Here is a 15,813-nt window from a genome sequence, read left to right as displayed (position 1 = left end):
GTATGACAGCCTCCTTCGTTTGCACATGCCAGAGAGTGCTTTTCTTGTCGCTTTCGCAGACGACGTGGCTGCCGTAATTACAGCACGGAGCTGCGAGCTGGCGCAGCTTAAATTAAACCAAGTAATGCGCGGTGTAAATAGATGGATGAGTGACCGTGGACTTCAGCTCGCGACAGCGAAAACTGAGATCGTAATCCCCACGAAGAGACGAATTCCCACCATTACGAATATGATGGTTGGAGAACAACAAGTACAAACACGCAGCTCCACGAAATACCTTGGGGTGAGGCTAGATAGCAAACTAACCTTCTCGGAACACTTTCAAGGAGCCTGTGAGAAAACTGCACGGACCATAGGATACTTAAGCCGATTAATGGCAAACACAGGCGGGCCAAGGCCATGTATAAGAAAGCTGCTTGCTTCCGCTTCGGATTCTATACTCTTGTACGGGGCAGAAATTTGGGCGGATGCAATGAAATTCCGAAAGTATCGAGCAGCTATTACTTCTGTCCAACGCAGAGGGGCGCTACGAATTGCCTCAGCTTACCGCACGGTATCCGCAGACGGAGTTCTTGTTATTGCGGGAACCATACCGATACATCTTCTCGCTGAGGAGAGGAAATCAATTTACCACCTCCGAGGAGAAGTACGTAGAGATGTTGCTGCCGCGCAGGCGCGAAAAGATTCTATCCGTCGCTGGCAACAGCAATGGAGCTGCAGCACTGCAGGCAAGTGGACCAGGGAACTGATTCCCGAGCTGGAGCCATGGTTAGAACGGCCACATGGAGAAGTCGACTTCTACCTGACACAGTTTTTAAGTGGCCACGGCTACTTCCGGGAATACCTCCACAGGATGGGCAAGGTTGAAAAACCGAATTGCTTATACTGTGGGCTCATAGACGACGTACGCCACACCTTTTTCGAATGCGATCACTTTGCACAGCAACGAAGAAGAGTGGAAGTAACACTAGGCGACTTATCCCCGGGCAGTGTCATCCATAAAATGACCTGCGGAAATGACAGATGGGACATGGTCAGCAGATATGCAAGGAATATTCTCCTCGCTAAACGGCAAGATGGTTGCTTAGCCCAATAACGTGAGAGTAACCAAAGAGCTCACGTAGCGCGCTTCCGTGCCCGAAGTTATGCTAAACGCGGTCCCAGGTGCGGAAAATGCGCGGGCCGTGGGAGGTTAGGTTTTAGTGGGTAGACCATGAAGAAAAAGAAAGGGAGTCCTACACTCGGAGAGGCTCGCTGCTACAGAGAGTAGCACCGAGGCTTAAAAACCCGGTTAGTGCATAAAGCATTTCCTCCTTCCACGTAACAACAAAAAAAAAAATTTCATTAATAGGAATATTATTATTTTTATTTATTATTTGAGAAAGTATAATTTCTAAACGAATTGTTTTATATCCTATACAATTTAGATCTTCAATTGAATGATTCCAAAGTACTTCTCCAGCAGAACACAGATATTCTGAATTACCTTTATTAATTAATTTATAATATGGCAGATTAGTGCAATGGATTTAAGCTTCATATATAAAGATTTTACTTTATTAGAAATTAAATGACAACATGAGCCACTTTTAGACTTCAAGATAGTGCATCACCTTTAATAGAACAATTAACTTTTTTCATGATCATACATTAATAATTCTAGTTATAATTACAACATTAGTTAGTTATTTAATATTTATATTATTATTTAATAAATATACAAATCGAAATTTATTACATGGACAAGCCATTGAAATAATTTGAACAATTCTTCCAACAATTATATTATTATTTATTGCTTTCCCATCACTTCGATTATTATATTTATTAGATGAAATTAATGAACCATCAATAACATTAAAAACTATTGGACATCAATGATACTGAAAACATGAATATTCAGATTTTTTAAATATTGAATTTGACTCATATATAATTCCAACAAATGAAATAATTAATAATAATTTTCGATTATTAGATGTAGATAATCGATTAATTTTACCTATAAATTCACAAATTCGAATTTTAGTTTCAGCAGCAGATGTTATTGATTCACGAACAATTCCTGCTCTTGGTGTAAAAATTGATTGAACACCAGGACGACTAAATCAAATTAATTTTATAATTAATCGTCCTGGATTATTCTTTGGACAATGTTCTGAAATTTGTGGAACTAATCATAGTTTTATACCTATTGTAATTGAAAGAATTTCTGTAAAAAATTGTATTAAATGAATTAATAATAATTCATCAATAGATGACTGAAAGCAAGTATTGGTCTCTTAAACCACTTAATAGTAAATTAGCAATTACTTCTAATGAATTTAGTAATAAAATTATTTTATAATAAAAAATTAGTTAAATTTATAACATTAGTATGTCAAACTAAAATTATTAATAAATTTTAATATTTTTTAATTCCACAAATAGCTCCCATTAGATGATTAATATTATTTTTTTTATTTTCAATTACATTTATTATATTTAGAATTATTAATTATTATTCATCAATTAATCAAACATCTAAATCTAATTATTTAAAAAATAAAATAATAAATTCATTAAACTGAAAATGATAACTAATTTATTTTCTGTATTTGATCCTTCATCAATAATTTTAAATTTATCATTAAATTGATTAAGTCCATTTATAGGACTATTAATTATTCCATCAACTTATTGATTAATTCCTCCTCGATGAAATATTATATGAAATTTTATCTTAACATCTTTACATAAAGAATTCAAAACTTTATTAGGACCAACAAGTTACTCAGGATCCACTTTTATTTTTATTTCATTATTTTCAATAATTTTATTGGATTATTCCCATATATTTTTACGAGAACTAGACATTTAATTTTTACATTAACAATAGCATTACCTTTATGAATATGTTTTATAATTTATGGATGAATCAATAATACTCAACATATATTTACTCGTAAAATGATTTTTCTCCAATTTCCTTTATTGACTACAAAATAAGTTTGTCAAATAAAAAACACACTGATACACTAACAACATATATTTTTTATTTGGCACAACAAATGCATTTCGGACAGACCTGCTGTCCATCATCAGCGACGCGCTACTAAAACAAAGGAGTCAAGAATATAAACAAAATAGAAAATATTAGCAATATTATATCAAATACAAAACAACGTACATATGTATGTATTAAACTAAAGAAAAAAGAGGGGAATTTATGTTCCCGTTGTCAGCATTCATAGCAATCTTGGTTTTTGTGATGTAGAGAGATTCGTAAGCGTCTAACTTTCTGTTGTTGTGCACCGCTTTTATTAAATGAAGACTCTCTTCTACAGTGCCGATGCTGTGCTTTGTTGAGCTGTCGTCATTTGTCGTGTGAATATGCGCTGCTACTGCAGACCGATGAATTTGTTTATTGTTGGCGTGCTTTTCGTGTTCTTTGAAACGAACAGAGATTTGCCTTCTAGTTTGTCCAACATATTTTGCATCGCAACCCAGGCAGCTAATTTGGTAAATGCCGCTACGCTCAAGCATTGGGACAGTATCTTTTGTGGAGCCCAAAATGTTTTTCAATTTGTTGTTGTTTGTATATACGATTTTCATTTCATTCTTTTCAAATATGTTCGTTAAATTATTGGTGATAGCAGGAAAATAACTAAATGGTATGCGTGCTAATTTGTTTGTTTTAATTTCTTTATTTTGAGCGAAGAGAGTAGTTAAATTGTTTTTGTAGTGTAAGTTGGAATGTTTTTTTATTAGTTTATCGATGAGTTTCTTGTCAAAGCCATTGGTAGTTGCGAGATCAATAATTTTTGTATACTCGTTTTTATAATTGATTACGGAGAGTGGTAAATTCACAAGGCGATAAACCAATGAATGAAATGCAGCTATTTTGGTTTGATAGGGGCAGAAAGAATCACTTGTGATTAAACGGTTAGTTGAGGTGGGTTTTCGATAAACCGCATAGTCAATTTTATTGTTCACTCTTGTGCATTTCAAGTCTAAGAAATTTATGGAGTTTTGTTCATCTTCCACTTCAACTGTGAATTTTATGCTGTCGTATTTGTTGTTTATTGTGTCCAATGTGTGTTGAAGTTCTTGCTTTTTAATTATGCAAAACACATCGTCGACGTATCTGATCCAAATTCGAGGTAAGACACCTTCTGCTTTCAAATCGTTTTCGAATTTGGTCATGAATGCTTCTGCAATTAGTGGTGACAGTGGGTTTCCCATGCTGGTACCGAAGTCATTAGAATAAAACTTATCTCTGAAGGCAAAACAATTGTGGGACATACAAATCTGGGATGCTTCAATTAAAACTTTTATTTCATCCGGGTTGGCCTGTTTGTTTTCCAGGTGTTTTCGAAGAGACTCTATAGCAATATCAACTGGGATGCTCGGAAACAATGCTGTTACATCGAAGGATGCAAAAATTTCGCCTTCATGGATTTCTATATCTTTGGTCCTGTTAACAAATTCGAAGGTGTTTTTTATGCTGGCACCCTCAAAATTTCCATATTTGCTCAACTCATTTACCAACCATTTTGCGACGCGAACCAACGGTGATGATGTATTGGAGACGATTTTCCGCATCTTTTCTCCTTCCTTGTGGACCTTTGGCAAACCGTACATTTTGGGTACACTAGGATTTGGCACCAAAAAGGCGTATTTATTGGTCTTAAAAACTTCGCAAATTTTTTTGATGATTAATTTGGCGTCATTAACCATACGATTAAGCGGGGATCGTTTTAAAAGGTGGAAACCATCTTCTTCGATAGAGAGATGCATTCGGCGGTCGTAGTCTTTTTTGTCCATAATAACGACTTTATTACCTTTATCGGACTTCATATAGTAGACGTCCTTCTCTTTCAAGTGTTTAATCGTATTGATTACTTCCGGTTTCTGACGCTTTTTATGTTTGAGTTTAGCATTTGTTATTGCTTTCATTGCTGTTTCACGAATTGTCTTTTGTGTACTTAACGGTTTGAACTGAATGGCGGATTCAATATCTACGATGGCATCTTCTACATTCCCGGACATTGTGTGGGGAGTAAAATTTAGACCTCTATTTAATAGATCTAGTTCTTCATCGTTGAACATGGCGGTAGATAGGTTCATTACGAGGTTTTTTACTGGGCGAATTTCGGGGCGGGCTTTTGGGTGTTGACTAAGTTGTTCCTCGATGAGTCTTTTTAATTTGCCATTCTGTATATTGCGCTTTTTCTTGAAGCTGTTATGGCATTGTTCGAAGAATTTTTGTTGGTTTTCCATGAAAATTGCAAACGAGATATTGTCCATTGAATTTGTTAACTCCAAATGTAAACTGTATAATTCAAGCTGCGTTGAGTCGAGACGGTTATATTGGTATTCGATTTCATACGTGATCCAGTTTTGTTTAGCTTGGGCCAAGACTCGATTCGTACGCGAATTTGAAACACTACACTTTATATGTGCGAATTTGGGTATTACTTTTAGTGACTTGCATTGTTTTAAAAAGAAAATGTCAGTTTTTATTCTTTCCCTCTTGTTTAACAAGCGAGTGTAACGGTTCAATTTTTGCTTGGACTGCATAATTACATAAACTGTGTGAGAACTATTTATTTATTAAAATAGCCGAACCTAAGGTTTGTAGTCTGACAACACGTAAAATGATTTTTCTCCAATTTCCTTTATTGACTACAAAATAAGTTTGTCAAATAAAAAACACACTGATACACTAACAACATATATTTTTTATTTGGCACAACAAATGCATTTCGGACAGACCTGCTGTCCATCATCAGCGACGCGCTACTAAAACAAAGGAGTCAAGAATATAAACAAAATAGAAAATATTAGCAATATTATATCAAATACAAAACAACGTACATATGTATGTATTAAACTAAAGAAAAAAGAGGGGAATTTATGTTCCCGTTGTCAGCATTCATAGCAATCTTGGTTTTTGTTCCTCAAGGAACACCTAAAATTCTAATACCATTTATAGTTTGCATTGAAACTATTAGTAATATTATTCGACCAATAACTTTAGCAGTGCGATTAACTGTTATATAATTGCTGGTCATTTATTATTAACTTTACTAGGTAATACAGGGCCTTCTATTAATAATGTATTTATATTATTAATATTAATTAGTCAAATTATACTATTAATACTTGAATCAGCAGTTGCAATTATTCAATCTTATGTATTTACAATATTAAGATCTTTATATTCTAGAGAAATCAATTAATTTATTTTATAAAATGAAAACACATGCAAATCATCCATTTCATTTAGTAGATTTTAGCCCTTGACCTTTAACAGGAGCTATTGGAGCAATAATTTCAATAGCAGGACTAGTAAAATGATTTCATCAATATGATATTTCATTATTTTTATTGGGTAATATTATTAAAATTTTAACTGTTTATCAATGATGCCGAGATATCTCACGAGAAGGAACATTCCAGGGACTTCATACATTACCTGTAACACTGGGATTACGATGAGGAATAATTTTATTTATTTTATCAGAAGTTTCATTTTTTTTATCATTTTTTTGAGCTTTTTTTCATAGAAGTTTAGCTCCATCGATTGAATTAGGTATTTCATGACCACCTATAGGAATTAAACCTTTTAACCCTTTCCAAATTCCTCTATTAAATACTATTATTTTATTAACATCAGGAGTAACAATTACATGAGCTCATCATAGATTAATAGAAAATAATTATTCACAAACAACACAAGGATTATTTTTTACAATTTTATTAGGAATTTACTTTAGAATTCTTCAAGCTTATGAATATATTGAAGCCCCATTTACAATTGCAGATTCTATTTATAGATCTACATTTTTTATAGCTACAGGATTCCATGGAATTCAGGTATTAATCGGAACAACTTTTTTATTAATTTGTTTAATTCGCCACTTAAATTATCATTTTTCAAAAAACCATCATTTCGGATTTGAAGCAGCTATATTGACATTTGACTACTATTATATTTCCCAATTTATTGATGAGGAAATGAATAATTTATTAATTAATATCTATATTATATAATTAAATTAATAAATCTATATAATATAATTGTATATTTTATTTCCAATCATAAAGACTACTAACGACAGTAGTATAGATAATTTATTTAATCTTAACAATAATAATATTAATTATAATTATTACAACAATCGAGAAAAAAGCTCACCATTCGAATGCGGATTTGACCCTAAATCATCATCACGATTACCTTTTTCTTTACGATTCTTTTTAATTACCATTATTTTCTTAATTTTTGATGTAGAAATTGCATTAATTTTACCTATAATCATAATTATCAAATTATCAAATATGTTTATATGAACTATTACTTCAATCACATTTATTTTTATTTTAATTATTGGACTCTATCATGAATGAAACCAAGGAATATTAAACTGATCAAAATAATTATATAATAAATAGGGTTGTAGTTAAAAATAACATTTGATTTGCATTCAAAAAATATTGATTATTCAATCTACCTTGAATAATGAAGCAATTTTATTGCATTTAGTTTCGACCTAACCTTAGGTAATATTTATACCCTTATTCAAAATAATTAATTGAAGCCAAAAAGAGGCTTATCATTGTTAATGATAAAAATGAGTTCATAAACTCCAATTATAGAAGTAAGATGATCAAGAAAAAGCTGCTAACTTTTATCTTTTAATGGTTTAATTCCATTAATACTTCTATAATTTATATAGTTTAATAAAAACATTACATTTTCATTGTAAAACTAAAAATTTTTTTTTATAAATTTAATTACTATTATTGCTATAATTTATTCACTACATATACACAAATATAAATTTATACACACACATATATATATATTCAAAAAATTTTTAATTACCCTAATAACTTCAATGTTATACTCTAAATTTAAGCTATTTGAATAAAACAATAATAATAATACAATTATCAATATAATAATTCATAAAATAAATAATGTTAAATACATTTTAAATTTTTATTATGAAAAACAAAAATTAATTGAGAATATTTAATTAAATTATTATATAAATTTTGACTACCCAAAAATTCAGATCAACCTTGATCAAAAGATTTATAAATTATATTTCCCAATACTAAAGGATAATTAATTAATCCATAAGTAGAAATATAAGGTATAAATCATATTGATCCAAAATAATTAATAATTAAATAATTATTTAAAGATTTATTAAAATAAAATAAAGAAACATTAGAAATTATATATCCCAATAATCCTCCTAAAATACAAATAAATAATGTTAAAAATTTTATATAAAAAGGTAAACAAATCATATAAGGAGTAACAAATAATAATCATCTCAATATTCTACCCCCTAAAATTCTTATAACTACTAATCCTATTATACCTCGAAGCATAATTCACCCCTCATCATTTAATATAATTAAAGACCCACAATTTAATTAACGTAACTAATTCTAATTTAATGAAAAATAACTACATTTTTTATAATAGGGTATCTAATCCTAGTTTAATAATAAAACTTCCAAGATTAAATAAAATTAAATTTAAAAACTATTATAAATTTAAAATTTCACTTAATAAATTTATATATATTTTTAGTTTATATCTTTCATCGAAAAATTTTTATTCGTACTATTTGTATAACCGCGAATGCTGGGACAAATTTAACCAATACTAAATAAAATTATAATTCCAATTTTAATTGATTAATAAAACTAATTACTGAGAATAAAATTTAAAATATCAATTATTAAAATAAATAATAACACACACAAAAATTTACATATAAAATAAATTTATAACAAAAAAATAAGCTAAAATAAAACTTTATATTAAAAAATAATATTTATAAAATATACAAAAATAATTAATAAATATTAGATAAAAATAATAAAAATAATTAATTAAAATTATAAAATTTAAAAAAAGATCAATAATTCTAAAATTTTAAATATTATAAAATTAATTAATTATTTTTAATTAAATAATTTAATGTAGTAATTTACTCCCCGAAATTTTTCCATAATTTAATTTAATAAAATATAAATTATAAAAATAATAAATAATTACAAAATTTTAGCCTCAAATAAATAATTAATCACATTAAATAAAATAAATAAAATATAATCAATAAATAAATTAAAAATAATAAATTAATTTATAATCAATTAATAAACAATTAATAAAAATTAAAAAAAATTATCAACAATTCTAAATATTAACCTTCAAATAAATAACTAATAATCAACCCCTAATTAATTATTAATTAATTATTAAATAAAATTAAAAATAATCAATAATTCTAAACTTTTTAATAAAAATCAATTTCATAATAAAATATAAAATGAAAATGATGTATAATTCAAAATCTAAAAAAAATATTTTTTTTAACAAAATAAAAAAATTTAATTGTAAATTTTAAAAATGTATTTATATTATTAATAAATAACTATATTTAGTAATTAAAATAAAATTTTTATTTTTTTTATTATTAATCATTTTCAAATAAATAGTCTAATATAGTACTTAACCTCCCGCAAAAATTTTTTCCATAGATTCATTTAATAATAAAAATGTGAACTATAAGAAAATGATCAATAATTCTAAAATTTTTAATGAAATAAATAATTAATAATCAACCCCTAATTAATTATTAATTAATTATTAAACAAAATTAAAAATGATCAATAATTCTAAAATTTTTAATAAAATAAATAACTAATAATCAACCCCTAATTAATTATTAATTAATTATTAAATAAAATTAAAAATGATCAATAATTCTAAAATTTTTAATAAAAATCAATTTCATAATAAAATATAAAATGAAAATGATCAATAATTCAAAATCTAAAAAAATTATTTTTCTTAACAAAATAAAATAATTTAATTGTAAATTTTAAAAATTTATATATATTATTAATAAATACCTATATTTAATAATTAAAATTCAATTTTTATTTTTTTTTTATTATTAATCATTTTCAAATAAAGTCTAATATACTTAACTTTCCACAAAAATTTTTTCCATAAATTCATTTAATAACAAAAATATAAACTTTACGAAAATGATCAATAATTCTAAAATTTTTAATATTGTAAATAACTAATAATCAACCCCTAGTTAATTATTAAATAAAATTAAAAATGACCAATACTTCTAAAATTTTTAATAAAACTCAATTTCATAATAAAATATAAAATGAAAATGATCAGTAATTCAAAATCTAAAAAAATTACTTTTTTTTTAAATTTATATATATTATTAATAAATAACTATATTTAATAATTAAAGTTAAATTTTTATTTTTTTTTATTATTAATCATTTTCAAATAAATAGTCTAATATAGTACTTAACTTCCCGCAAAAATTTTTTCCATAGATTCACTTAATAATAAAAATGTAAACTATAAGAAAATGATCAATAATTCTAAAATTTTAATAAAATAAATAATTAATAATCAACCCCTAATTAATTATTAATTAATTATTAAATAAAATTAAAAATGATCAATAATTCTAAAATGTTTAATAAAAATCAATTTCATAATAAAATATAAAATGAAAATGGTCAATAATTCAAAAATCTAAAAATTCCTGTTATAATAAAATAAAATAATTTAATTTTAAATTATAAAGATTTATATATAATACTAATAAATAATAAAATATAGTATATAAAAATTACATTAAATAACCAATAAAAATCAAACAAAAATTATAAATAAAATTTCAAAATTTTTAAATTTATTATAAAAATTTTTAATTTTTAACAAAATTTCAATTTTTTACAATATTAAAAATTTTAGAATTATTGATCATTTTCGTAATTTTTTTTATTTCAAAAAATTTCGAAATTTTTAAAAAAAATTTAAAATTTTGTTACTAATCAATTTTCTTTATACTAAGATAGATACGTTCCATCTAATTATTTTATATACATGACATTTTATTTAAAAATTATATTTTTTTCGTTATACTTAAGAGATATACTATAGAGATCAATAAATAACTATATATATATAAATATTTAATATATTAATAGATGCATATTAATCTTGTCCAAAAAAAACCCTAAAATTCAGAAATAGAGATTAGTTTTGTAATATTTGATTATTATTATTATAATCTATTATTAGAAACTTTTATAAATTAAAATATTCAAAATAAATAAACGATATACATCTATATATCTATATTAAAGTTGTGATTTTAACTCTTATACCTATATATATTAGAACTTTTTATTATTTAAATAAAAAAAATCAGTAATTTTTTAAATACTAATTTTAATTATTTGATATATTACATATTTAAAATGAATTTTACATAATTTTTTTTAAACTCTTGGTATTAAAAAAAAACCCCTATTTATTTTTATACTCAGTTCAGCAGAGCTCACAGAGTATATTAACTTTGGTTGGATAACGGTTGGTTGTACAGGTATAAAGGAATCGAGATAGATATAGACTTCCATATATCAAAATCATCAGTATCGAAAAAAAATTGATTGAGCCATGTCCGTCCGTCCGTCCGCCCGTCCGTCCGTCCGTCCGTCCGTCTGTCCCTTAACACGATAACTTGAGCAAATTTTGAGGTATCTTGATGAAATTTGGTATGTAGATTCCTGGGATCTATCTCAGATCTCTATTTAAAATGAACGATATCGGACTATAACCACGCCCATTTTTTCGATATCGAAAATTTCGAAAAACCGAAAAAATGGGATAATTCATTGCCAAAGGCGGATAAGGCTATGAAACTTGGTAGATGGGTTAACGTTATGACGCAGAATAGAAAATTAGTAAGATTTTGTACAATGGGCGTGGCACCGCCCACTTTTACAAGAAGGAAATTTAAAAGTTTTGCAAGATGTAATTTGGCAGTCGTTGAAGATATCATGATGAAATTTGGCAAGAACGTTACTACTATTACTATATATGTGCTAAATAAAAATTAGAAAATTGGATGAAGAACACGCCCACTTTTTAAAAAAAATTTTTTTTAATTCAAATTTTAACAAAAAATTTAATATCTTTACTGTATATAAGTAAATTAAGTCAAAATTCAACTCCAGCAATGATATGATGCAACAAAATACAAAAATAAAAGAAAATTTCAAAATGGGCGTGGCTCCGCCCATTTTCATTTAGTTTGTCTAGAATACTTTTAATGCCATAAGTCGAACAAAAATTTACCAATCCTTCTTAAATTTGGTAGGGGCATAGATTCTGTGACGGTAACTGTTTTCTGTGAAAATGGGCGAAATCGGTGGAAGCCACGCCCAGTTTTTATACACGGTCCACCGTCTGGCCTTCCGCTCGGCCGTTAACACCATAACTTGAGCAAAAACCGATATATCTTTACTAAACTTAGTCCACGTACTTATCTGAACTCACTTTATCTTGGTATAAAAAATGGCCGAAATCCGACCATAACCACGCCCACTTTATCGATATCGAAAATTACGAAAAATGAAAAAAATGCCAAAATTCTATACCAAATACGAAAAAAGGGATGAAACATGGTAATTGGATTGGTTTATTGACGAAAAATATAACTTTGGAAAAAACTTTGTAAAATGGGTGTGACACCTACCCTATTAAGTAGAAGAAAATGAAAAAGTTCTACAAGGCGAAATCAACAGCGTTTGGAATCTTGGCAGGAATACTGTTAATGGTATTGCATATATAAATAAATTAGCAGTACCCGATTTTCTGGATAACCTGGTCCACATTTTGGTCGATATCGCGAAAACGCCTTCACATATACATCTAAGGGCCACTCGCTTTTAAAACCCTCATTAATACCTTTAATTTGATATCCATATCGTACAAACACATTCTAGAGTCACCCCTGGCCCACCCTAATGGCGATATCTCGAAAAGGCGTCCACCTATAGACCTAATGCCCACTCCCTCTTAAAATGCTCAGTAACACCTTTCGTTATTTACCCATATCGTACAAACATTCTAGAGTCACCCCTGGCCCACCCTAATGGCGATATCTCAAAAAGGCGTCCACCTATAGTCCCAATGCCCACTCCCTCTTAAAATGCTCAGTAACACCTTTCGTTTGATACCCATATCGTACAAACATTCTAGAGTCACCACTGGCCCACCCTAATGGCGATATCTCGAAAAGGCGTCCACCTATAGACCTAATGCCCACTCCCTCCTAAAATGCTCAGTAACACCTTTCGTTTGATACCCATATCGTACAAACGTTCTAGAGTCACCCCTGCCCCACCCTAATGGCGATATCTCGAATAGGTGTCCATCTATAGACCTAATGCCCACTCCCTCTTAAAATGCTCAGTAACACCTTTCGTTTGATACCCATATCGTACAAACATTCTAGAGTCACCCTTGGTCCACCTTTATGGCGATATCTCGAAAGGGCGTCCACCTATAGAACTAAGGATTACTCCCTTTTAAAATACTCATTACCACCTTTCATTTGATACCCATATCGTACAAACACATTCTAGAGTCACCCTGGCCCACCCTAATGGCGATATCTCGAAAAGGCGTCCGCCTATAGACCTAATGCCCACTCCCTCTTAAAATGCTCAGTAACACCTTTCATTTGATACCCATATCGTACAAACAAATTCTAGAGTCAGCCCTGGTCCACCTTTATGGCGATATCCCTAAATGGCGTCCATCCATAGAACTATGGCCTACTCTCTCCTAAAATACTCTTTAATACCTTCCATTTGATACACATGTCATACAACCACATTCCAGGGTTACCCTAGGTTCATTTTCCTACATGGTGATTTTCCTTATTTTGTCTCCACAGCTCTCAACTGAGTATGTAATGTTCGGTTACACCCGAACTTAGCCTTCCTTACTTGTTTATAATGAATTTTAATCTTTAATTTTAAAAAAGATAATTTTACATTTTAAAAAATACAATAGAAATCCGTCTATTTTAACTTAATGAATTGCCTGAAAAAGGGTTATCTTGATAGGATAAATAATGTAATTTTATTACATTCATTATATTTAATAGAATTAAACTATTTCTAAAAGTATCAAAAACTTGTGTGCATCTTACACTAAAATATAAAAAGATAAGCTAATAAAGCTACTGGGTTCATACCCCATTTATAAAGGTTACAAATCCTTTTCTTTTCCATTTTTAATAATTCTGCAAAAATTATATTCTTTTCAATATTATTAATAAGAACAATAATTACAATTTCATCAAATTCTTGATTAAGAGCTTGAATAGGTTTAGAAATTAATATATTATCTTTTATCCCCCTAATAATAGATAGTAACAATAATAATCTAATATCTACAGAAGCTTCCTTAAAATATTTCTTAATTCAAACAATTGCATCAGCAATTCTATTATTTTGTATTATTATGATATACATAAATACTTTATTAATACAAAACGATTATTTATTTAGTAAATGAATTTTAATTTCTTCTTTATTATTAAAAAGAGGTACAGCTCCTTTACATTTTTGATTTCCAACAGTTATAGAAGGATTATCATGAAATAATAATTTAATTTTAATAACATGACAAAAAATTGCCCCTATAATATTAATTTCTTATTTAATTAATATTAATTTTATAAATGTTGTTATTATTACATCAATTATTATTGGTTCCTTAGGAGGATTAAATCAAACCTCATTAAGAAAATTAATAGCTTTTTCATCAATTACTCATTTAGGATGAATATTAGCAGCAATACAAATTAATGAGATATTATGTATTACATATTTCTGATTTTATTCATTTTTATCATTTAGTATAATTTTTCTATTCAAAAACTTTGAAATTTATTATATAAACCAATTATTCAATTAATTTTTTAATTTAAAAATGTTTAAATTTATTTTACTATTAAATCTACTATCTTTAGGAGGATTACCTCCATTTATTGGATTCTTACCAATATGATTAGTAATTCAACATTTAATTGTAAATAATCAATATTTATTGGTAACAATTATAGTAACAATATCATTAATTACATTATTTTTCTATTTATGATTATGTTTGCTTCATTCATATTAAATTATTATGAAAATAATTGAATATTTTTAATAAAATCAAATAATTTTTTCATTAAATGAATATTAATACTTTCCTTTATTTCAACATTTAGTTTAATTACAATTTCTATAATTCACCCACTATTCTACTAATATTTTTGAAGGTTTTAAGTTAAAAAAACTAATAGCCTTCAAAGCTATAAATATTAGTAGAGCCTTTTAAGCCTTAGTAATTTAATTACTCCTTTAGATTTGCAATCTAATGTGATTATTGACTATAAAACTTTAATTAAAAAGAAATATTTCTATAAATAATAATAAATATTAAATAAAATTTAAAATGATCAATCATTCTAAAATTTTTAATAAAATAAATAACTAATAATCAACCCCTAATTAATTATTAATTAATTATTAAATAAAATTAAAAATGATCAATAATTCTATAATTTTTAATAAAATAAATAACTAATAATCAACCCCTAATTAATTATTAATTAATTATTAAATAAAATTAAAAATGATCAATAATTCTAAAATTTTTAATAAAAATCAATTTCATAATAAAATATAAAATGAAAATGATCAATAATTCAAAATCTAAAAAAATTATTTTTATTAACAAAATAAAATAATTTAATTGTAAATTTTAAAAATTTATATATATTATTAATAAATAATAGAAATAGAGATTAGTTTTGTAAAATTTGATTATTATTATTATAATCTATTATTAGAAATTTTTATAAATTAAAATATTCAAAATAAATAAACGATATACATCTATATATCTAT

The 15,813-nt window shown here is 27.1% G+C and overlaps 2 pseudogenes; both read left to right on the top strand.

Annotated features, from left to right (window-relative positions):
* Positions 1–2,568: 2,568 nt before the first annotated feature.
* Positions 2,569–6,224, top strand: LOC137234668 (ATP synthase subunit a-like; annotated as a pseudogene).
* A 1,283-nt stretch (positions 6,225–7,507) lies between these two features.
* LOC137235048 (NADH-ubiquinone oxidoreductase chain 2-like) lies at positions 7,508–15,060 on the top strand (annotated as a pseudogene).
* Positions 15,061–15,813: the final 753 nt, after the last annotated feature.

This window comes from Eurosta solidaginis, chromosome X (assembly GCF_040869045.1).
Source record: "Eurosta solidaginis isolate ZX-2024a chromosome X, ASM4086904v1, whole genome shotgun sequence".
NCBI classification, from domain to species: Eukaryota; Metazoa; Arthropoda; class Insecta; order Diptera; family Tephritidae; genus Eurosta; species Eurosta solidaginis.
Note: the sequence above shows the minus strand (reverse complement) of the source record. Positions and strands in the feature narration are given on the sequence as shown.